The sequence below is a fragment of the Gallus gallus genome, chromosome Z, assembly GCF_016699485.2.
Source record: "Gallus gallus isolate bGalGal1 chromosome Z, bGalGal1.mat.broiler.GRCg7b, whole genome shotgun sequence".
NCBI classification, from domain to species: domain Eukaryota; kingdom Metazoa; phylum Chordata; class Aves; order Galliformes; family Phasianidae; genus Gallus; species Gallus gallus.
In genome coordinates, this window is record NC_052572.1 from 33,003,364 (window position 1) to 33,027,853 (window position 24,490).

At 36.9% G+C, this 24,490-nt stretch overlaps 1 protein-coding gene and 1 long non-coding RNA gene across 19 annotated transcripts in view; one reads left to right on the forward strand and one right to left on the reverse strand.

The window, feature by feature from the left end:
• LOC112530775 overlaps positions 1 to 20,272 on the forward strand; it is a 55,648-nt gene extending 35,376 nt beyond the window's left edge. For 4 of the 6 annotated variants that reach the window (XR_005843078.2, XR_005843080.2, XR_005843081.2 and 1 more), the window contains 2 exons: positions 6,738 to 6,889; positions 16,243 to 20,272. This is a non-coding gene — a long non-coding RNA (uncharacterized LOC112530775). Of the gene's footprint in view, positions 1 to 6,737; positions 6,890 to 11,635; positions 15,689 to 16,242 lie in introns of those variants that run through there. The other 2 variants (XR_003072586.3, XR_003072587.3) reach the window with 2 other exon arrangements.
• Positions 1 to 24,490, reverse strand: part of BNC2 (basonuclin 2) — a 372,426-nt gene that overhangs the window by 238,110 nt on the left and 109,826 nt on the right. The gene's annotated exons all lie outside the window — the stretch shown is intronic.

The following is a 24,490-nucleotide window of genomic DNA, read 5'->3' on the forward strand; positions in this document are numbered from 1 at the left end:
CACAGTTGAAAAATTGTAGCCTATCAGCCTGATCGTGATACCTAAAATTCATGCCCATATTTATTGCTCACTATGAAATTGAAATTAAACATGGATGATTAAAGTTTTGTGAAATACTTTCTTGCTCACAAATTTTCACCTCACAGTGGTTGTGGTAAGTGGAAGTAGCCAATGACCATAGCCCAGTGGACTTACAAAAAACTGATCATAGTTCTGAGTCATTGTTTGGTGAATTATTGTTTTTGTTTAATGTAGTTATAGCAGAATTGAAACTGGTTTAAACAAGCCTACATTTGAGCTTATACTAGTACAGTTCAGTGAGTATATACATGAGTGTATATATACCTACAAGGGTATATAGATATATATGCGTGTAAGTTTGGGTATTAATTTATACCTCAAAATAACTTTCGTTTCTTCCATTCTAAAAAATCAACTACTAGAAGCACTACAGCAAAACACAGTCCTAATTTCTACTCTACATTTGCAAATCAAAATATAAAAGCCCAAAGTCAGCATATTTCAAAGTGTCAAGAAGTAAAAAAAAAAAACAAACCAACCACCACTACCATCAAAACCTAAAAAGTTTTATTTTAAATCTCATCACCAGCCTAACTATTTTGTGAAATCCAAAAGACATGTAGTAATTAATTCTTGGCAATCTCTGAAATTCCCAGCCATTCCCAGTGTGATTTTTTCTTTTCTGAACATAATAGTAAAGACCAAAATAGTACTCTACCGCTTTACACCCTGTGAATGACGACTTCGGAATGTATGAATTGTTATTTCTGATTTGAGAGGTACTTGGACCTTGTTAAACATACAGATGAATCAAATCTTTTGTGTTTCTTTCTTTCTCTCTTTTTTTTTTCTTTTCTTTTTTTAATAATGAATTTTGTCCTACTTGGAAGTCAGACTCATAGCTAGAAACATAAATTAAGATATTCAGTCAAGTTTCCTCTTCTTTGAATGACAGGATATTTCAACAGTTTTCTTTCTGCTGACTTTTAGGAAAGGGTTATAATTTACTGTCCTTGCCCTGGTAAATTATTTTCAGCATTTACAAATAGTTGCATACATAAATATATACAATTCAGGAATGTGTACTATGGCCACTTATCTTTGATATCTTTTTGATACATAAACAGTATACACTCTGCTCAAAATAGCCAACAAAAACATGGATACTGTATAGAATTTTTAAGATGTGCTACTGAGGGTTTCTGAAGTTTTAAGTAATGGTTATTTGATAAATCTTTTTTTTTTTTTTTCCTTTATGGTTGACTGCTTTCAAGTTTATGACCCTCCACAAGTCTTAGCAATTTAACTGTTTAAAAATACTGCAATTGAACCATTGTAAAAGGCAACTAATCAGATTAACATCTTGTGTATCTGATAAAACTATCTCTTTTTATGCAAACAAGAGAAAGAAAGCATACAGCCAAACATAGCTGTCCTAACACTTCTTATGCAATAGATACCACAGGACTTATATTTTTACAGGTTGTTTGAAGATTTCTTTTGCTTTTATGATGTTACATTCCTTAAAGGAGAAATGTTGCATGCAACTAGATTTCTTGGTAGATATATGGACAAACGAGAAATTATCGAGCATGCATCTGCTTCATAATGCAAAGGATTTCAAGCAAATTAAGTATTTCACTTTGCTTGGTATAGTACATCAAGTTGTAGCTGTAGAATTCAGAACAGACTAAATGTATTTATCAGTTAAAAAAAAATGTGTGAACATACTTAAAATGGAAGATTGTTCTTCTTTTTGTTCTTATTCTCCTAACCCCTATGATATTTTGTTTTAAATACAGCAGGCTTACTTTCTCTACTTTCTGTGCTGAGCTGGTAGCATTAAGCATCATTAGTTTTTATTAACTCTTGCAGATCAAACCCTTGCATATAGTGGTTGATATCAACTTCATCTTCAGAAATCAAATATATAAAGAAGCATCAACTTCAGAAATCAAATATATAAAACGGGGCCAAATGAACCCTTGCAGAAAAACAAGTCATCTGGCTCTAAAACTGCTAATAACATGAGCAACACTGAACTTAAGTTTACGGATAATTGTCAAAGTGACACTACTATTGCAAAAGGATTTTTGAGAGATGCTAGATCTTCTCTGTGATCTGTGTGATTGTTTCTCACTTGCAAAAACAAATATCTGTCACATTGCTCCTTTTGTGCCATATCTTCTGCAAACACGCACACCTGTGCTTATATGCATGCAGAACCATGCTTGCACCCAGAGCTGGATGTCTGCATGAAGATATAACACACAGGGATCCCGAGCAGGGTCAGCCTTGACTTATATCCCTGCTGCTGCTGCTGCTGCTGCTGCTTTGGCGGCAGTGACTTCATGAGCACACATGTGTGAGGAGAGGAGGGCTGGCTGGTGTGGGTGCATGCACTCAGGTTCCACAACAAGCATATCCAAACACAGGTTCTTACATCCTGTAAAGACTATCTGATTCCAAAGAGCGTGACTAACCACACAGGTCAACGATGTTCCAGTTAGACATTGAATGTATCCATGCAGACTGGCTTTGCATTGATCACCAGCAACATGCACATGCAAATAATTCTAGTACAATTTGGTGGGGTGCAATCATTTCTATAGTTCACTCAGAATTCACACACGACACATGAGTTGAAGAGCCTGAGACTGCACAAAAACACAGAAAACCTGAAAAATTCCAGGACGACTCCACGACTGTATCAAGAAGGCTGACACTCCAAACCCCACATTCTCACTCTGTTAAAAAACTCCATTTAGATTTGGCTAGAATTCACTACTTACAACTAAAGCACATTGGATGGGTACATTTATTCCCTTGAAAAACATAAAATCTCGCAAATTCTGCCATGTTCTGCGACTTTGTCCTTCAGAGGTCTAAAATTAAACCCTTCTGACTCACATCAAGCCGCTAGTACAAAGAGATGTTTAAAAAATGTAAAGAGGAATGAGGGAGTAGTAGCGGTAACATACAGTACCATGAGCTGCTTTGGCCTCCCAGTCAGTGGTGTACAGTTAACAGATCACTCCTGGCCTTCAGCAGACAGGAAAAAAACCCCGCCGCGCCGGGAGCAGGCAGCAGGAGGGAGGGGGCTGGGGGAGAGGCCTGGCAGTTTACACAAGCAGGCCGCCCAGCTCCCTCCTGGTGCATTCCTTCCCCTCTATCTCCCGACCTTTTTGCGTGTGTCTTGTCATATTTTCTTCAGCTGCTAATTGTCTGGACGGCAAGATTTTAAACAGCAGCAGTTTAAGAAAAGCGAAACCCGCCTAAGTAGCTATCGCAACCCATCAGCTTCACGCTGCTGGGTAAAATTTTCCAAGGGAAGTGTTCCTCTGATAGATCCCGAGTCGCTGGGCCACCCTCCTCCCCCTCGCCCCGCCACACACGCTCCCCTCGAGGCCTGAATGCACTTGTGGCAATAAAACATTCATGCGACTTGGAATTTTAACACAATGCCATTTCCCTAGTTTAACCTGAAAGGAATGCACTAGTCACAACAGACTACATCATCCTGCCATTAAGCCCTGCCAAGGAACCGCTTTTTTGGCTGTACTGGGCCAGCTCTGACGGGAAAGGAGTACACAGACCCACACACAGTGCACAGAGGGGCCACCTCTGTTTCCTCAGCCTCATCCAGCAACACCCTGCTCTCAGCCATGACCCCCAGCCTGTTTCGGCGTTGTGACAGGCGTGCGGTGCGTGTGTCACCTCAGGACTTCTGCAGAGTCACAACACTGAGCAGGCAGCTCCGGCATCTCATGGACTTGCTGCTCTGTCTCAACATCTGCCAGAAGATCATCTGCCAGAAAACGAGGGGGGGGTTGGGGGTAGCTTTTTTTTTCTTTTTTCTCCAAATTCCTGCTTTTGAAAATATTAACATATAAGCTGTTTTTACTGTTAATGTTCTCCATTTAAATCCCAAGTTTCCTCCAGTTATGTCCCCTTACTCAATATAAAACAAACAAGGAAACAAACCTGTAGTAATTAGGTTATGATTACTGATAGAACAGTTTGCTTAGGGGACTAGTTACCAAAGCTACCAACACCTTGGTATTCTATTGGAATCTTACTTTTTTTCTGTAATTAAAGAAAAGGGCAAGAAAAGGCAGAAGTATTTCCTTGATTTACAATGAGTGCTAATGGGAGAATGAAAACATAAAGAGTCTTACTTGCCTCTTGCCACAGAATTAATAATTCCGTGCAATGACAGGATTTCTGCAAAGACAAATAGAAGGAAAGCGCAGCAGAACAGAATACAAGACATGTTTACCTGCCAATGGCTTTTTGAAGCTATCGGCACAGACTGCTGAGACCTGACTTTACCTACTTTGTGTAGTCCTGAATAGCAGGCAGCACAGTCAACTTCACAGAGAACAATGGTGCTGCTTTTTGCCCTTCACTTCTCACTTAAATTCTCCTATGGCTGAATTATCTCGTTTTAAATGGGCAGAGTGTACTGAACCAACAGGTAAGGATATGTTCAAAAATCTGGAAATACACCCTTAAATATTTTGGCACTTGTGTTAAAAAGGGAACTGATACCAACTCTCCTGATGTCCTTGCTCTGTTCCTTATGCAGGCCAGGACAGATGCATGTAAACAAAATCAGGAGATGAAAGCATTCCTAGTTCTGCAGAAGACAAGACTGACTACAGTCATGAGTGTTGTCTAGTACTCTCTCATAACAGATTATTGCTTTCATTATCATCAACATGCCACTGTGGCTCCATATCTGCTATAAAGAAAGACCAAAGAGGATAGGTCCCTCTTCCAAGGACTTTACAAAGTGAATACAATATGAGCATGTGAGCAACAGATATAGGGTACAAATGAGGAGGAGAAGGAGAAAGTTCTTACAACATTCAAAAGCCCTGGAGATGTGCTGTAGTTAGACAGCATCTTGTTCCTATGTCTTAACATCTGGAACCATATCTCTTCATGTTGTGACTTGGAGGTCAGGGGATACAAGCACAGGTTAGGAAGATATTCTATCAATATAAAACAACATCCAAGCATTGTATTTCAAAATGTACAACAGATTAATAGATCTGCTGATGAAGAACACCTTGTGTCATTGGCATGGAAAATAACTTCTGTGTGATTTTTCCATACAGAATCATGTTTCCAGAATGCAAAAGAAAGCAGTGGTTCCTTGGGCTCCAAGTTTCTATGACTAGTGTGCATGTTTTCAAGAAATTCAAGCTTGATTCTCTGTTTTCTAGAACAACAGAGATTTTAAAAATGCCAGAGCAGCCACAGTGAACAGTGGTTAGTATCGCATACTTCAGAGAAAGAAGGACAAATAAGGGATAGGCTGCCCACAAAACAGACTTTAAAATCCCCACCCTGTTACAGTTTAGTTTATGGCACGATGTGAAGATTGAGACAATTTTGGGGGGAGCTGAAGTTTTGCAAGTTTGGTGTCCACAGAATTTCCTTCTGGTAGAACAAATAATCTTTAATTATCATTTAAATTACAATTTGTACTTTTGTTGGACAATAAGGAAGGAAAATGAGTTTTATTTATAACTTTCACTTAAAAGGATTCCTTCTCATTCTTTCCTGCTGATAAGGAATAAATAGTAATTTTCTACTTAACTCCACTTTGTACAACTCCTATGTAAACCAAATATCCCCAGTCTTCCTTTCATCAAAATTATCTGTTATCAGCTCACTATAGCACAGACTTGTCAGTAGAAGGGCTGCCTTATCACATCAGCAAAGGAGGATAAGCGGTAAACAGTAGTCTGTACTTATAGAGCCCTGTTGATCCTTTCCTACCCATTCTTCCATTCAAATAAAAATCCTCAATCACTCATCCATAAAAAAAAAATCTCGTAAGAGTTTATCATAGTAGACCGGTCAAGTAGAAAGGCTGCCTTATTGTATCACAACCATTCAAAAGCAGGAAAACAACCAGTGCTTACAGAACGCTCTGGAGTAAAGTTTACAAGGACTGCTCCAAAAGCAATGCCTTCTATTTCATTATGCGGTCCCACAAAGTCAGAGGTGGATGTTGATGGTATAGCAGTGGAGGTTGAACCTTCCCAACAGTATTCTGTTACAGGTTGTTGCCATGTGACAAATAGCAGCAGAGGGTCACTCTGGCAAAATGGCATCTGACACGAAGTGCATATGAAGCAAAGATGTGGAATTGAACTCCTCCATGTAAAAAAAAAAAAAAAAGGGACCCAGTGATACTTGCTGAATGTTTATAGAGACGAAATAGCATATGTATGTGAGCATAGCGAGGTGGTGGGTGGTGTGCTTCAGCGGTGCAGACGGCAACAGTGGGTCACCTCTGCTAGTGCAAACCGTTATGGGCACAGCATGCAGGCTCTTGTGTATGGTTGGTGAAAATGCAAAGCTAGCAGTCATGAATACACTGAAAAACTGCATTTTGTAACTAAGAATTTCCTCTATCAAACAGTGTTATTGTGCTCTTTGTATCTGTTGCAGCTTCCACAGAAATAAATAGGAAGCATTACTTCTGGAGTAACCTGTTTACTTAACAGAATACTCTTGCGAACAAACTCTTTCACATTGGATTGAAATATATGCACAAATAATCTAGAGAACCAGTTCAGCTTTCTTTTTTGTTTTATGGATGCCTAAAAATTTTCTTTGAAAATTGAAATGGTTTTCTTTAGAAAACAAATGGATATCCTGCTCTCCTGTGATCTACTTCTCTTAATTATGTTTCACAGGCAGCATAGACACAAATTTCAAGGAGCATGCAGACTACAGATGGAGAGAATACTGCTAAACTGAAGATGGATTGAGAGGTCTTCTGGGGCTGCACATTGAAAAACACATTTCAATTCTGAATAAAGGAGCACCAAGTCTGGTGCTACTGAAGGTAAGACTTCTATTCCAGCTTTTATATCAGCAGCACCATCATCAATGCAACAATAACAGGAAATGTAGGCACAGCACAGAACACAGCTGAGAACATGTACCAGTGGTGATACTCACTAGAGGTCCAGTCATATTTTCTTGCCTTCATTTCAGATGGAAATTTGTCATGGACTCGATACATCTTAAATACCAGAATTAATTAACTTTACTATCTTAAGAAGTGGACAACTTAAATATCAGAAGTAGTTGACTTTCCTATCTTAAGAAGTGGTCTGTTTCCCCTTGGCCTCCTAGACACCATGAAGTAATATAAGGAGGTGCCAAGAGGCCACCAGTTTGCAAAGGGAAAATTTAATGCTTAGAAAACTAATAAATGAAGCTCAATATTCTTCTCCCCTCCCGATCCCCAAGTCATCATAACTCTCAAGGAGTTAAAATTAACATGATACTGGATAGGAAGAAAAGTAGTATCCTTTGTTGTTCACTGTTCTACCCACTTCTGACAGCTGATGAAGTGTCCATCTGGGAAAGATGAAAGATTCCTTCTCAAGCTCATCTCTGTAGAAAACCCATCAATGGTATCCATTGTGTACATTCTTCCCCAGCATACCAGGCACCTTACCACTTCCTAAATGTATCACAGAGGGCTTGGTTCAAGCTGTTCCAAATAATCCTCAGCCCTGAACACTTTCAATGAGAAAGAAAACACTCTGAAATTCAACTGCATTCTTTAAGCCTGGGTCAGGAACAGTGGCCTTGCGTGTTATAAACTACGTTTTCTTTAGGCTAATCTGTCAATCCTTGGATGACAGAACGGATGAACGTAGCAAGCAGGTTCTAAATGTCTAGAAATTTCTGTGCTCCATTAACCTTTAATCTGCTGACAAGGGAGAAAGGAGATAGTGGAATATTAGAAAATCAGCCCTGTCAATCAGAATTCTGCCTGTGTAGAACATGTTGGGAAACAGCTTCACAGAAATAAAAAACTTCAGTTAACCATTTTTGAGGGGGAATACATGGCGTACCGGACACTCGACTCAAAACAATTGTGCGAATTAGTGGTCTGATGAGAAATAATGGACTATTTAATACCAGAGGAGGGGAAAAAAAATAATAATAACAACCACAAAGAAGAAGGTAGTACCTCTGAGCTGTGTAAGTAATATAAGTTTCTTGGTGGAAGATGGATGGACATTTAGTGCCAATAAAAGCCTGGTGGAAGTTGCAGGAGAATTAACATCTGGGTGCTTGTTTGACTCCTCCTCCAAAACAATACAGATCTTTTCCTATTTAGGATTTGGACTCAGTGCTAGGGCTAGCGCCAGAGGAGACAGCTGCAGAGTCTTGAGAAGGGAGCGAGTCAGTCAATTCACATCTTCAGTTAAAAGTTTTCTGGCTGCTTGTTCAGGTTCCTGGATCTCTGGAGAAGCATCTGAAACGACAGTCCTCCACTGAGTTCATGGGGCTTGGATGCTGAGACATTGAGCTAGTGCAATCCTTCTGCTCCTCCTCCTCAGAAGAGTTGGAATGAACTGCTTGCAAGTTTGCCAGCAGCTAGCTCTTGGGGCTCCCATACCACCATCTGCACAGAAGCTTTCCCAAGGGGTTGAATGAAAACTTCTTCCCAGGCAGAACTAGTGGAAACATGTGCACCTTCATACAAAAACATAATTCTAGAATAAACTCCTAGAAACTTATTTGATATTGCAGGGAAATCAGATGCAGAAAGAAAGGCCACTATATGAACTCTGCTGTTTCCAGCAACTAGTTTTTGGTTGGCAAACATGCATTCAGGAAACTAGGCAGATGATATGAAAGATTATTTACAGCCAGCCACTGGGGCTCTTATACTTTGTCCTTCCAGCAGGGCATCAAAGCAAGGTCTAGAAAATTCTCTATCATACCTTGGTCAGTACTTCATAGGATAATTTCAAAAGCATAAGCAGGCTTACATCTACTTCAGGTCACTGTACAAAAGCTGTGCAACTGGATCATGGTTTAACATTGTTGATAGGCATTTCAGTAAGCAGGAATAGAATCACTGCTACCAAAATGAGGTTGGCAGAGTAGAGTGAGTAAAATGTAGGGAACACTTAGATAAAGGAAGAGCAGCATAACCTCTCATTCATCTTTTTTTTTCTTATTGAGCAATCACAGTTTTGAACTAATATCTACAAATTGTTCCTCTTACTGGGAGCTCACAGTGTTCCCAGCATCTTGGGCAAACACCAGTGCAGAAAAATATGAAATAACAGAAGGATTTAATTGTAAAACACTAACAATACCTCATATTAAATTCTATATAGAGACTGTGGTTAGAAACAGGAAAGGCATTTAGCAATACAGTTTCTATTTTGCTCTATTATCCAAAGTTGTAACTCAATTCTCTATTTGGGTGCCAGCCTCTGCAAAATAAATAAATAAATAAATAAACAAACTCCTATTCCGTAGGATTTATGTAACACCTTATTCAAATAATTTAAAAATTGGGCAGAAGACATTAATTATGTATTTTACACCCACATATGTACTTACAACTTCTTTGAGTTGAACACATATAAATGAACTTCCGGTCAAACGCATCTAAATAAGTCTAACTTCTGATGCGTCTCTCATTAAAAAAACAGTAAAAGGACTGGATAAAGTTGTTCATTATAAGCTGCATTTTTTATGATAAGAAAAATCCTTTCTGACCATATTTCTTGTCTGATTAGCTACGCTGATAATGTGTTCTCCACACTTTCTTGGCATCTTATTGTATTCCTATTAAATTGCAATATCTCTAGGGACTAAACTGTGGTGATTTGTGTATGACAATGAGAGATTTAAGTACATCATCAACCAAGGCTTCAATTCAGCCAGGGCACAGAATAACTCTAGTGAAGTCATGGAAGCACAGACTGGACACTGCTTCACATTCTCATGAATAAGCATGCCTAAAATCTGCAGCTGCTAAAAATGCTAAGTGTCTTACTTCTTTCTACAGCAAGATGGCACGGGTGTTTCTAGCAGCATTAATAAAATCCACTATACCTTAATCATTAGACATTCCTGACACCGAAGAACGGGTGTTCAAGATTTTAACTGAATTTAACCATTAGAATCAGCATTGCGAGTACTTTTGCATCTATTTAGTCACCTCTTTCATCACTACCTCTGCAGATCCTTGCTCTTATTTCACCTTTTGCTCAGAGGGTCTAGAAGACACTGCCAAAATCACCACAAATTATGACACTATCTGCACTGAGGGCATTTATGTAGCATTTATTTTTCCCGAGTCTTTCAGCCAAGTATATCACTTGCATGATTAAACCAGTCTCCAATGGTTCTGAGCCCCTCTTTGCCTAAAATAATAGAAATATATCCATCTGCGTACAGTGCATATCGGATGCACTTCAGCATGGCGTCTCATGTTTATGTAACATTAGCACAGCAGGGCACACTTGGTTTCTCCTTTGCATGCTGCACAAAGTTGCAATGGCAATGCTAGCAATGCTCTCTGAACAAGGTAATGTGCTATTGTAAAAACATGACCTCCTGACTTTGGTTTCTACTCTTTATCTCATTGGTGGTTTCAATTAGCCTCTGACATGCCTGTTAAGTGACAAAAAATTTTTCATCTGCTCAATTCCATGAGGCCATACTTACTCTAAAACTATTATCTACCAAAAAGAATCAGCACTGATTAGTTAGCCAGGGTATTATCTTAGTCTTGTTTTGTTCAATTTAGGTTTATAAACTAACCACCGCAAGACAGGGAATATTTTTGAATTTATATCTGGAAACTGATATGAATGTTGCAAATAGCAAATACTCTAGTTCTAATAAGCTTGAGAAGTTTACTAGGTGCATAACCTTCAAAGGGATAAAATGAAAATAGGCAAGGAATACAACCCATACTTTTATGCAGTTAGAGTGTCTCACTGGGTTAGCAGAAAGATCTTCAAAACAGATGGACTGCGTCTCAACAGAATTTGTCATGTTATGAAGACAAAAAATAATATTTCTGTTGATCACTCCTGAAATTTCCATTCTCAGAAGCCTAGCACGTGAAACAAATTACCTTAAACCTTCCCAGAAAACAATATTAAGAAAAAGATATTCAAAACAGTGCAGGAATAATGAATGTGTAGAGTAGTATAATATAAAAAGACTAGTATAAAAAGGTGTCATTCCAGTTCTCAACACTGATTTGCACTACAGAAACTCCATAAGCTCTAGAAACCTGGTTAATCTATGCCAAAGAACCAGAGATAAAAATATGACCATTTTATTAGCCATTTTAAATGAAATGTAATGTTAATTTCATGTACATAATCTTCATTACTGCCATACACGTATTACTAATGTAATTTAGTCAATTAGGGCATAGCTACAAATCTGTCAGGTACCACCATGAGAAATATAAAGTATGAAGTTGCACAGAAAACATTAAAAGTGAATGCTAAAATAGCAGCAGTAGGGATAGGCTGAGAGAGGAAAGAAGGGTTTGGAAAAAGTCTTAAAAACAGCTAATTACAACCAGAATAATAATTTTTTAAAAGCACATTTATAAATAGCTTATTTATATCCAGACATATAAGCCCAAACTCTCCTTGGATTTGCACAGAGATTCATTAATGAACTAGACCAAGTATAAGAGACTGAAATTCAGATCTGCAACGTGCAGTTTAATACTGCATTTCCATAGCCTTTCTGACTTGACATATATTCCTTCTATTTCTTCCCTCTTTTCCCTTTGACTTAGCTGCTATACAGAAGACCTCATCACAACGCATATTAAAAGAACACCTTCACTAGAGAACGAAGCTGGTAAACACAGCCATTCATCCTGGTAACCTATCACCTTTTCCCCCTCCACCTCCTGCTTATTTCCTCCCCGGTCCAACCAAAAACATTATGCACACAAGCACATACATATATATATATATATATATATATATATATATATATATATATATATATATACGCATGTGCATATTATGGGTTTTATACTCGAGAAATATGTTAATCTACCAGGCTCGGCAAGGCACATTTGGTGAGTGTATTACCTGGTTAGCTAAAATAACAGAAGGGAAAAGCTGGGGTAAGCAGGCTGAAGCCCCGTGTGTGGCCAAGGCAGCGGGAAGCAAGGCAGAGAGAGAGAGAATGAACCCAACAACACAACAGTGGAACAGGCAGCTGGCCTGAGATGCTAATTCAGCGCTTTAACAAATCAATGCCACTTGAAAAGTACAATGCGAGCCCTCACTGGGTAGATGTCAAGGGACTGAGAAAATGCATTCTCAAGTATTTCACATTAAGAGGGAATAATGTGTTAATTTATAACTCTTCACCCTATACACTTGGATTATCCATCTGTGTCAGTGATTTGACTTCTTAAATTTATCAAAAACATGCGCAAAGGGAGGCATCTTCTGCTAAAGCACTGGGAAATAGCAATTCAGAAACAGCCTGCCCTACTTGGTTGTTACGTGGAGAGTTGTGGGGTAGTGGGATTTTTTTGTTGTTGTTTTTTTTTTCTTTGGACCCTTCGGTCAAAGGAAGGCCTTGCCTTAGCAGTGGCTGATTGCATTAGGTACCATCCGTCAAAAGTGACACCACAGAGGAGTAAAATCTTGAATCAGCAACCTGAGATGCCATCATCAGAATTTAGTTTAAGGAAACTTAGCAAATTCCCTCTGCACACCTTGCAGAAGAGAAACAGCTACGATTAAAACGCCATTCTAAATGCCAGCTGAGATCTACAGACAGTACTTAACTAAAATCAAAAGAGAAAGCTGGGGAGGGAGAATTAAATTGGGCTTATTTTGATATGAATTGTACGTACGGGATGTTTTCACAAAAACCTGAAATAAAACTCCATTAAGAAAAGTATTACTGGTTGTCTTAAAGTCAGATTCTTGAAACTGTTTCTTAACATAAAACTTGTTCCATTTAATGACATAGATAATACAATTTTATACGCATAGAAAATCCAATGCCAGTCCAGAAAGCACAAATCAAAACATTTTTTTTTCTTTTGTCTGGAAAATAGGTCTGTTTCAGAATTTAATACTTACTGGTTAACTTTGTGTTCATTTTATGTGCCAAGTTACCACTGTGAGAATGAAGAACGTTGTAAGTATGTCTATTGAACACTTTATGGTACGCACAGTGACAGCATACCTTCATCATAATGCAGAGGAGCAAAATCCAAAGGCGCAATAGGGAAAATCCATCCTGACAAGGATCAGATCAGTCATATTTAACACAGAGGCAGAGCACTTAATGATAAGTTTCAAACAAACAGTTATCGATGTATGACTTTGATACTAAAAAACAAAACAAAATTAGGGAGAAAAATGAATTCTAAAAATTGTTTAAAATCTTAAGTGGCTTTTACTGCCTTAGGTGAAATTAAAAAGGTGTGGGCAACTTTCTAGGTGTCTGCATAATTGTCACTTCTGTTTCATTGCTTTTGTACTACACAGCAGCAGCTACATTGTTGTAGGAAATCTTTTGGTCAATTATACAATTGCAATAGTAACAGACACGGTCTTATTTTCAGAACATTCATATGTAAATAATATGCTGATGAATGGAAATTAGATGCTATAGATGATACGTAAATATTCACATCTAGTAAAAGTAAATGCTACTGCACTTAAACAGACTTCAGTGCTCTCGCTTCTACCACCCTTCCCTTCACTGGGAGAGGCAGGTACAACATCAGATTAGGGCAGGCAGCCTTCTGGGGTGTCCCTATGGCTGCGAAATTAACCAGGAGAAACACACAAGATGGAAAATGAATTTGTTTTTGGCAGTAAAGCGCATTATAATTTCTTGTTTTCAGACGTGAACTTCATCTTTCCGATTTTTTTTAATTAAACAAAGATCTGAGAAATACATATGTTTTCTTTTTCACAAAGAACGCAAAATCATTTTCTTTCAAAACAGGTCACACCTAAAGGAATATTATGCATTTCTGGCACTATGCACTTCTTTCACTTCTCTTCACATGAAACCTTACGTAGGACATAACATGCATGCTTCACAGGCTTGTTTGAAACCCTTGAGAATCCTAAGGGGGCCTTTAGCTCTGTTTATTAATTATAACATGGAAAGGTACCACATATGTGCACCAATGGCAGAAAATCTGTATCCTAGCCTCCTGCACAATTTCTATTCCTGTCTGTCCCATTCAGACTTCTCTCTAATATAAGCTTTCTATTCTTATCATTATAGTACATTTAATCCCCCTCTGTTACTCCCCTCCCCCCTTTCTGGACTCACCTAAGGGGTTAAAAGACTAGAGTACATTTGTGACTTGTCAGTGACATATAATACCCAGGTCCTTCATGCAATCAACTTTTACTTGACATGTATTTGCTCATCACAGGACCTGCATTACTACTGGGAAAATGAAGAAAAACCTAAATTAACACTTGACATTCAATATGGTCAAGTCCTTAATTGGCTGGGCTTCCTGAGAAAGCAATTTTCTATTCCCCAAACTGTTCGTGTGTCATGTGTGGAGTGCAGCTCTTGGCCATCACTGCTGTCCCTCGCTCACTCTAATGAGAGCAGATGAATTAGTGCTACGTGACACGATTTTAGCAGGGCTCCCTCCTTCCCTCCCCCAGTCCTTTTCCTGTGTTAGTGACAGCTGTGTGGTGGGGGGTGGGGACAAGGACACCAAGAAATGCTGGTTCAAATAGTTCTGTGAAGACTGAATATTTTGAAATATGAAATCTTATATGCTTTCTTGATATTCCTGGAATCTGGTGATCTAAAAGAAACAGGGAAGGGAGAAGGAGATGCAGCAGTATAAAGATATAAGAAATTAGCTGAGTTTGGCTGGATGCGAATTAACTTCTAGCCTCTCCCCCATTCTTGTATTAACCTGTAGCAATCTAATTAAAATGGAAATTTTCTATGCAGCAAAAGTAGTTCAAAAATATTTAGAGAGTGTCTGGCTAGATGAACTTGCAATTTTTGTGTGTATATTTCATGTAAAACAAAAACAAAACCAAAAAGAATCTTCCATATCATGCTTCCTTGTGTGACAAAGATCATGTAATACAAAAGAACATTTGTGTGTCATGTTTGGTGATGACAATCATTGTACTCAAGTTTATTTTTAGAATATGGGAAATTTCTTTCATCCAGAATGGTTCTGCTCACTTTACAATATAATTTGAAAGTCTAATAATGGTTTAACTATTTGAAAGCCAATGTAAATCCCATAAGGAGCTCAAGTGTTTGCTGACTGATGGGAGAAAACAAATTGTACTACTAAAATAAACATAAAAGCAAATGAAAGTGATGTAAATAACTGAAGTTTCAGCTGAAATCTTTGGATAATGAACTAGGATGAAGAGTCTAAAGAAGCAGGATATTCAAAATAATGAAGTTAAAACACCAGAAAGAAAAAAAAAAAAAAAACATTTAATTTAATATTGCAAATGCATAGGTGACTACAAACTATTTCTAGCTCTACATAATTGTATGGTTTCACTGAACTTATTGTGTGAAACAGAAAAAGCAACACATATAACCTGTATTGTGAATGATTTTTGAAGATATCTAGCAATGAACAATCAACTTATGCAAGAACTGTAAGAGTTATATTAACAGTACAGTTGAACTTGCCTCAGGAAGAGTCCTTGTCTCAGATAAAAAACAAGTCGAATCACCATTTGCAAGTCATGGCTCCAAACTGGAACCTGGCCTTGTAAAGTTATATTATTTCAATAATATAACAAACAGTACATGCTGTTAGTTACCAGAAAAAAAAAAAAGAATGACAACATTTTTGCTGTAACATACAATGATAAGCATGCATTACCCTAAAAAGAAAGATCTTTCAGTGTACTTTTTTTTTAATGTGAAGACAAAGGTATGCAACTTTTTGGAACTGTGATTGTAAATATTTCAGTATAGTAACAAGAACAGAGCTTAAAGTCTCAATTTTCCTATTTGCTTTTAAAACATCCTTTAGTTATTTAAGTGCTTTCATGGTACGGAGAGGTAACACCTGCAACTTTGAAGTTAAGGAGAATTTCTGGAAGACTTTAGACATGTTCCTGTTAGGTGCTGAGATAAGCCCTCAAAATATAATAAAAGCTCCAAAAGGCAACTATGAACAAAATTAAAATATGTCATCCTCAAAATTACATTTCCACACTAAAAACCATCAAACTGAATGAGACCAGCCATCATACCTGAATCAGCAGAATGCTCCAGAGCACTTCCCTGACAAGAAACAGCTCCAAATTTGAAGCACTCGTTGGTGAGAAGAAACATGGTTAACATTTTCTTTTAAACGAAACATTAGTCTTTACTCTTTTTCTTTTTTTCCCCAATTAACAGGTAGCAAATCATCGTCAAGAAACAACGAACATAGCAATCTAGCTAACAGCATTGTTGCGATCTCTGAGACGATGACTAGTCTGTCAAGATCCATATACAATACATACAGCATAGTTGAGAGGAGGTTTATTAACCGAATAAAATGAATATGGACTGAATTCGCTAAATTCGTATATCTTGAGCTTCTGAGAGCCTTGAGAAAGCTTTCTACTTCACCACATAGGATACAAAGATTATATAGACTATATGGCACCGCTCGTCTTAACCTCACCTTGAGTCTGAGAAAGCTAAAATCAAAGATGCACTGTACTATAAATTATCTTCATTATCAGCAAGACTAGTTCAGCTGCTGACAGAGATGACTAATATAGCAAAGTTCATTGGAAAAACAGGACTACTGCCTGATGGAATTGAAAGACATGCAATAAAAATGGCTTAACTTTTCTTAAAAATATTAATTCAAGTCGGTGTACGACAGGCAGCACCAGCATCCTGATTCAGCATCCTGAGATTTTAGTCATGCATCTCTTTTTACACTGCTGGATGAGAAGTAGAATTGACAGCAAATAATGGGTCTGAAGAACAACTTGCTGCTAAACTGGAAAGCTCCTTTCCTGACTGCCTACAGTAAAACAGCCCATTAAGAGTTGCTTCTTTGATTAAAAACAAGTAAGTAATTTCAACTACGGTAAAGTGACATGTTTTAACTTGACATTTTGTTAAGGATGAGTACCCTGTGAAGCTCATAAAAGAGTGAAGAGATTCAGTGGAACATTAAGATTTACTATATATACTCAGTGCCACTGTCACTCATGTGCAAAACATGTCAACCCGGAAATATCTGACTCAACAGCCCTAAGGTTATTTAAAATAGAAAGTGAGATTTTTACATGTTTCACTTTGATGCCATGAAAGCAGCTGCATTAAGTTCTCTCAGTGGTTTTCTAAACCCAAATAAAATGCTTGCTCTGTGTTTTAAGAGTTACTGTGCAAATGTGTGCCACCCACCCACTCTGCAATAGCTTACATTTCACCATTTTCAGAAAAGATAAACATTGCAGAGAAGGAAATGATAATATAAAAACAACCTGGCACGTGAAATGAGGAAAAGCACTGTAGACTATCTGGCAAGACAAAGCACACAAATGTTATTTTGTGAAAATTAATAGCATTTGAAATTATACTCCCATCCCAGTACTCTCCCCTAACCCCATGCCCAAATTAAAGGTATTTTATCTAATTCCCAGTTAAGAGGTTGCTAAAAGTGGTAAGTCACAGCTGTGTTGACATTGAACTTCTTGAACACAAAATACCAACGTCATATGGACACACTTTACAGATGCTTCGTTACAAGCAGCACCAGTCACTTGATTTGAAATACCTAACTCAGCTGTAAAACAAGCTGTTAATCTCCAGTCTCTTTTCCAGTTAAAGTCATCTACACAGCTCTGGAAACACACCAACACCTTATTATGTTTATTCTAAACTTATCTGCATTTTGATTGGAATTTGACAGTGACCAGTGATTCAACTCAATTGTACTGCTGACATTGCTGGGAACAGGCCCCAGTTACCCATCGTTTTAACTAGATGCTCTCCCTTTTTTTTTTTCCCACAGAAATCTATAACACGATGATCTTCAATTAAAAATGCAAATTAACTACCTGTTCTGTTGAAAAATGTTGGTACAATGTTGGTATTTGACTTGCCTGGAGAATTTCATCTCTGAATAGTCTTATTTTCACTAGATTCACTAGATCCAGTCCCAACACAATACACAAAAACACTGAAGACTAATTCTGCATTCAGAAAAGTGATGCTTTTTTATTGCAGATGTCAATCTTTGCTTTGATAAACCCTGTTTCAAAAACCTGTATTACTGTAGTACTTTTCTTTGGTCTTCTGCTGCATCATGTGCACTGTAATTTCACTTCTAAAGACTACAAGCATTCATGCTACTCCTGACCTGCCATTTTAAATTTGTGCTGGAAACAGAAGCATTAGCTTCATTAACTTGCAAAAGCCAATGACCAAATTTAGTACTTCCATCATTACTTCAATAATTATAGCAACCTCTGAGATTTTATCCTAAGACAGTTACTTTGTAGACCACAGCTGTCTAACGCAATGCTCACGTCTGTCTCATGTTTTGAGTAGTCTCATGACAGTCAGCGACATCCATCATACATAAAACTCACTGCAAAGCTTCAGCAACACTATGTTTCCAAAAGAGCTGACCAGCAGCCATAGTTCACCTCAGTTAGGAGGTAGGGACCATGTCTCTCGTAACTGTATGATAATAAGCCAACTCAAAAACCTGTAGCACAATCCAGCTGGCCTTCGGAAAATCTTTACTTTGCTTTTTAAATATCCTTAACTCTGTATTTTCATATGCTCCAGAGGCCAAGAGTGTCTACGTTTTGAGATGCCACTTCTATACCTACACTTACAGTAGCAGAAGAAAAATATCCTGAATTCCAATCTAGACAACGTAACAGATGAGAGTAATGTAAAAACATACAAACAAAAAAAAAAAACTAATGATAATTAAAAAGATAATTAATATCATGAAAACAGGGACAGTTTTGCAATTGTTCTCAGTCAGTCTCAGAGCATAAATGGTTTAACAATGAAGAGCATTCATAATTCAAAACAAGAGTATTTGTCTTTTGATCAATGAATAATATTCTTAAAAATATAAAGAGAAGATATGTACATCAAATACCTGAAAAGATTACAGATAAAATCACAAGAATCCATTTAGGGTAGGTAAAGTAAGATACATATATTTTTAAGATAAAAATATTAAGAACTCAGATATTTTAAGGATGGTAGAGGTAGAAACAAGAGAAATACTTCTAGTATTTCCAGTATGATTTTCTGTATGTATGTCCAGATTCTGTGCTAGGGTAGTTACACAGATATATTATTCATATACTTGATTCATTAAAAAATTATTTACAGGATACTCTATTATTTGAATGAGGATTTTTTTTTTGCACAGAGGCTGAGGTGCATTATGAGCCTAATTCAAAGTGGGATGACAGAAAGGTTTACAGGATGCATAAAAAGCAAGTAGACAAGATTTAGACTGGCACACAGTGTGTGATAAAAATCAAATATGGAACATAATGGGACATATGGAAACATATCTTTTGTGCAAGGAAGGATGAATCACAAGTTCACAGCTGGAATTTATGTGGATTCTTATTTAGAGAAGCATCTGTAGCCACTGTTTAGCTACATTCCCACATCAACAACAAAATGGTGCCACAGAAGAGAACACATGCATCAAGCTCCAGCTGGTATCTGCGCCCACCACTCCTTTCTTTCCCCTGAAGCCACATTTACTCAGCTTTCTTTTTACAGTTTGTGGGTGTGTAAACATGCATATGCAAGTTAGTGGATAGCATCAAAACCCCACACCTGACCACTTCTGAATTTTAGAAGGGATGGAGATGTGGCATGGAACGGAGAGGCTCAGAAAATAAAAAGAAAAATTAATAAACATTTAAATTAGTCTCATGCCTATGACTTTCCTTCATGCACTTCACATATTATCATACTTCGTGTAGTTTACATACTAGAAAAGTTTTATTTGATCTCAGTATTATTAAAAAAGCCTTTAAAACTGTAAATTGATAAATCATAGAAAACATTATTTCCATAGGTCTATTTTGGGAAAACCAAATTTCAACTTTGCAATTACAAAACTGCATATGCAAGGCATATGCAGAAACATTTTCACACCAAACTCCTAGCTTTCCAACATTAGTAAAAAGCAGAAGAAGAATAACAGAAAAACAAAATTTAATATCTAGGCAACTTTCATGCAAAATATGCTTAAATACTAACTAAAGATGTTTAAAGTGGGGTTAGCTTTGGTTTGGGAACTGTGATGTTTTAATTTTTAAGATCACTGGACTTTCTGCTATGTGCTAAATCACTTAATTTCATTGCCTTCTGAAAGATTTCATTAATGAAGATAAAGTTTAATAAGGATTACATTTCAAAGTAGGAAAAAAAAAAAAAAGGCCTGCAACTATCTTATCCGAGTCCCTGTTGTTATTGTTTTGTTGGTATTTTTTTTTAACAGCTAACACGCAGCACAGTTTCTCTTAAATATATATAATTAAAATTTTGAAAAGCCTGGATTTTAGAGGCCATATGTCTATAAATTTTACATTATTTATAACTAAAGCTCTAACTGAGCTTATAACTAAGCTCTTCCTGAAATTTTGTTTTTCCAATTATTTCTTCACTTTATACGTAAACTTTTGCCCTCCTCCATCACAAAACAAGCAAAGTAAGAATTACCTCTTCCTAAGGAGACTGTAGGAAAAGCCCCCAGACCATTTTTGTGATTAAGAGTTCACGCTTTTATTGATTTCAGTGAGAATTGGGCTAGGCATTTGAAATTAAAATTGGCTGGTGCTGTAAAGTATTGGTTTTCCACAGGAATCTTTTCTATAAGTGGAATATTTTGAGATACCTTGTTTTCAACCTATATATATGCTGACATACACATATACATATACATATACACGTATGTATGTATACCTATAGGCTGACTTCCTCTAACAGCACGTGACAATGGAAAAAATAAATGGAAAATCTCTTAAATCAATTGTCAGGTAAGTTTGATGTTCGTCAGAAAGTCTATTAGCCATTTTAAATGTTGTTGATACTTTTTATGTTCTTTATCTTGCTCTAAAACCTAGCATTTACTTCTCTCCTTAGACAATCAGACTCAAAAGACACTATGCCTCATAGTAAAGGCATAGCCTCATAGAAAGTATTCCAACACGTATTTTCCTGAGTTTTTGCAGAAAAGAAAACTTAAACTGCCACCTTGCAATGTGTGCTATGTCAAAACTGGAGAGGCAGCATTTTCCTTGCAACAAAAATTCACTTTTTATAAGAGCTTCTACATTTATCAAGTTCTTGTAAAATACTTGGTTTCTATTTGCTAAGTACAAACTTAATATTACAGTTCACGCAGCCAATTGTATTTTCTGAATATTCAAGGGATGACAACATCTTCAGAATTCTACCTTAAAATGTGTGAAAAAATAAAGAAACCAACAACCAACACACAATTCCGAGTGAAATAAAATGCTTCCATTGTCTTTCTTATTTATACCTGCACAGAAAATCCAATATCTCAATAGGTTTCCAAGGGACATTTTGGGAGATGATGCAAAATAGTGCAATAATATTCTGCTTTAATTTTTTTGCCTTTCATAGTTAAAATGATTTATTTTGTACTCTGAAGAGAATGTAAAGATGGAACCAATGTGGGAAGAAAGGGGAAATTATAAATTGCACACAACAAGCACAGTCATCCATATACACTTCTTAAGACAAAGCAATGTTTGCTATTCAGCTATCACTATTCTAACTAATATATTTTTAAAAGCAGAAGAATGGTGAAAAATGTACTAAGTAAAATCTATGGCAGTGAGATCTCCTGTCACACAGACGGATGCTATATCTTTCTTTCTGTACTGGAACAAAAATAAGTTGGAGAATTGAGGGGCTTGGTTTCTAGCAGAACTGAAGATGAAAATTTATTTTTCTCAAAACTATCTGATCATTCTTTCTTATTCCCCTTCTCTCCCCTTTCTGAACTGAACTTTAGCACTGCATGAACAATGTGCTGGTGGATAGGAGGATCTGTTAAAAAGAGTAACTGACTGCATGAGGTGTTCTTCTTGCAGCGTGCTCCATTTGCATGAAGCCAATGTTTTGGTATGCTGTCTGCTGCTGTAACCAGTTTTCTCCCTGATATCAATGAAGCTGCGCATACACTTTTTTTAATGCAAATTATGGCTTTGGAGAGGTCATGCCTCAACACCGTTGAATTAATAAGTAGTCAATCTGTGATATAAAGAACGTATTTACAATCATCAATCACCTTTCACATTATTGTATTGTTTGCAGACCATTATAAAAACCATTGAACATCAGACATTTCTCTGTGGCTTTCTGCATAAAGATACAAAAAAGGTTACAAATAAAGCTTTTTGGGGGGAAGCCTGCATAGACAGCACCTCTCCTGCTATCTTTAAGGACACTGGCAATTAAAGAGAGAGCTGTTTTATAAAACTGTTTGTATACACTTACACTTGAGGGATATGGTAATTTAGAAAATGGATTTGTCTTTAAGGTTTTGAATGTTAAAAAAAGAAAAAAAGAAACCGAAAAATCTCTCTGAATAAATCACACTGTTTAATCTTGAACAAGAAATGGAATCCTTGCAATTTGTACTACAAATGATAAAGTTCTTGAACAGCTACTAGTTCTTCTTGATTTAGAAACAGTAAAACAGAAGATGTTTTTCCTTTCTGTACCTGATTTCCAAAACCTCGTCTTCAGTGCATTCTAATTTAAAAGAAAAACTAATATTAGATAAAGCAACACATAATTTGACAGCCTACCAGTTAAATTCTGACAGGGTCAATAAAATGAGAGCTTGCAGGAGTCCCAGATGAGGAACACTTTCATGAATGCCTCCATTGTGTAAACTCTCCGTATATCCTGCCTGCAAATGACAGTCATATGCCACCAGCTGCAGGAGGCATTCCAGCAATGTCAACTGCTGTGGGGCATTAAGGCAGGGTAGACGAGTTGGTACTTCTTTATACTTTTCCCTGGCTAGAGCGACGGTCGTCACACTTAACTCATTAAAGGGTTATTTTTCTAAAGACTATGATGTTTGTTTAGAAATGTAAGAAAATATATAATTAAAGTCTTGCTAATGGACCTCCTCATTTTAATAGTAGTTTTTTTATAAAAAGCCAGCTGGTAGTAATTATTTCTTTTTCCTTGCATACTCTTCATTAGCTTGTACCTCCCTCCTCTCTAAGACATCTATTTCAGATATTCTTATCAAACTGCTCAGAGAACAAACAGCCACTGAAAGTTATGACAGAAACTGTGAAAGCTCCAATATCCACTACTCAGAAATACAGTCAGTACCAATTCTAAGAAGACTGTATGACTGTGAAAGCTATTTTACACGTTGTCATAAAATTCAAGTTCTAGATCATAACCGTAAGTAAAAATTACTTGAGATAATTTTAATTAAGAAAAAAATCTGAACGCAGTGATACAGGTTTGTAGTTCTAATTGCTTTAAAACAACCCACTGATGTCCAAGCTGATTATTATTTGTCTACTAATTCTGTTGGGGGAAAAAAAAAAAAAAAAAACGTGTTTAATCATATTAGGAATTTTATACCCGCATTTTTCTTTACTTTTATTATTTTGTCAGATGAACACAAAGATCATACTTGAGATATTGGAATACAAATACACTGCAAACTGTTTTTTAAATTACAGCAATGTCTTGGTTAAGAAACTGTACAACGCAGAGATCAAATTGAGATGCTTTTCAGCACCTTTCATGTGGTAAGCCAAAGCATCACACATTCTTATCATACTCCTGCATAAAGGCACACCGAAATACAAAACACCGAGGTCTTTGCATGTCAGCACCTACATTCAGCCACCCTTGGAAAGGATGCTTCTCTTCTCCACCCCTCATCTCTTCCTATGGTCCCTTATCATCAAGACTGCTTTAATTATTCAATTACTACCAAGAAGAGGTTTTTTTGGTTTTTGTTTTTTAAACTAGTTCAGATATATATATATAAAGAGCAAGAAAAACAGAAAGGAAAGAAAAATGAGGAAAGGCATAAATAAATAAAGGATATCAATAATGATCTATCATAAAATGACACTTTGCTGTTGTACTTCCGCAGAAGCTGTAACATCTCACAAGACATCCCTCTGAAAGCAGCAATAAAACTGCAGTACAGTACACAGTGTCTTGTACTCTGTGCAGGCAAGTGACAATGAATATGCTAAAAGGAAATGAATCTGCATTAAAAGATCTGACAACGAATCTTCAGAATTGTTTGGTTTCTGATTTTTTTTTTTTAATGGGAAAACAAATAAGACAGTAAACTTTGGAAAGCCAATTTTTTATGTAAATGAAAATTCTTTTCCAAATACTACCGTAATGATGAAAATACCTTCTCTCTGGCTGTGGCGCTACTTTTGCTATTGAAAAGTTGGCAGTTCCAGTTAGCAAGGACTCTTGTAAGTATTCCTCCTCTAACTCAATTTCATGTTACTTTACACTTTCTAAATTTCATTTTTGTATTTCTGGCTAAAAAAAAAATTCAAAACTTCAGAGGCAAACTACAAGCAACCATAATTTTGCTTGGCTTCCAAGTTAATCC